The sequence below is a fragment of the Phalaenopsis equestris genome, unplaced genomic scaffold (genome assembly GCF_001263595.1).
Source record: "Phalaenopsis equestris unplaced genomic scaffold, ASM126359v1 Scaffold000152, whole genome shotgun sequence".
In the NCBI taxonomy this organism is placed as follows: domain Eukaryota; kingdom Viridiplantae; phylum Streptophyta; class Magnoliopsida; order Asparagales; family Orchidaceae; genus Phalaenopsis; species Phalaenopsis equestris.
In genome coordinates this window covers 184,441-185,454 of record NW_018164594.1, presented here as the reverse complement: position 1 = coordinate 185,454, position 1,014 = coordinate 184,441, and positions in this window count along the sequence as shown.

Here is a 1,014-nt window from a genome sequence, read left to right as displayed (position 1 = left end):
GAATTGGAGCATAAAGCATATTGGGCGATTAAAGAATTCAATTATAATTTGAAAGATGCTGGTAAGAAGAGATTGTTACAATTAAATGAATTGGAAGAATTAACAAATGAATCTTATGATAATGATAGAATTTATATGGAAAAATTAAAGCTATGACATGATTGAAAGATTAAACAAAAGAACTTTGAACCAGGACAAGAAGTTTTGCTTTACAATACAAGGTTGAAGTTATTCCGTGGGAAATTAAAGTCTTGTTGGTTAGGGTCATTTACTGTGACTCTAGTTTACACTTACGGAACTGTTGAAATTGAAGATCAGAAAACGGGAAATAGATTTAAAAAAATGGGAAATAGATTTAAAGTAAATGGACATAAATTAAAACCATATTATGAGGGTAAAAGATCAAATTTTAAAGAGGTTTTAATGATCAGTCAACCTGAATGAACCCTGAATAGGTCGGGCTGACGACGTTAAAACAAGCGCTTTATGGGAGGCAACCCATATTTATATTTATCCTTATTACGATTATGGTAGTTTTTATTTGAACTTATCGCTAGTTTATAATAGTTTATAGTAGTATTAATCTCTACTACTCTTATTTACCCTTCAAATATTTTAAAAATTGGATCCATAAAGAAAAATTGCGACGCATTCGGACCAGAGCGAAGTTGTGAAAGTTTTTCCTTGGGCGTTGACGGCGCCGACGGCGCCCTCGACGGTTCCAGACAAAAATTAATACAGAAGTGTGCCGATGGAGACCGGTAAGAGGTGGTTTCTTGTGTCCGATGAGTAGTTTTTGACGGTTTTGGCCGAGAATAGTATTTTTAAACTAAAAAATTCAAACTCTAGTTCATATTTTCTCCCCAAAAACGAAGAAAAACTCTGTCAATTTCATTCCTATGGCGTCCAATTCCCCTGATAATCCCATAATGCGAGTTTTCAATAGACGGAAGTTATTAGTGCGGAAGCGTAGCAAAGCTCCGACAAGTTGCTGACGAAGAAAAGATTAATCAA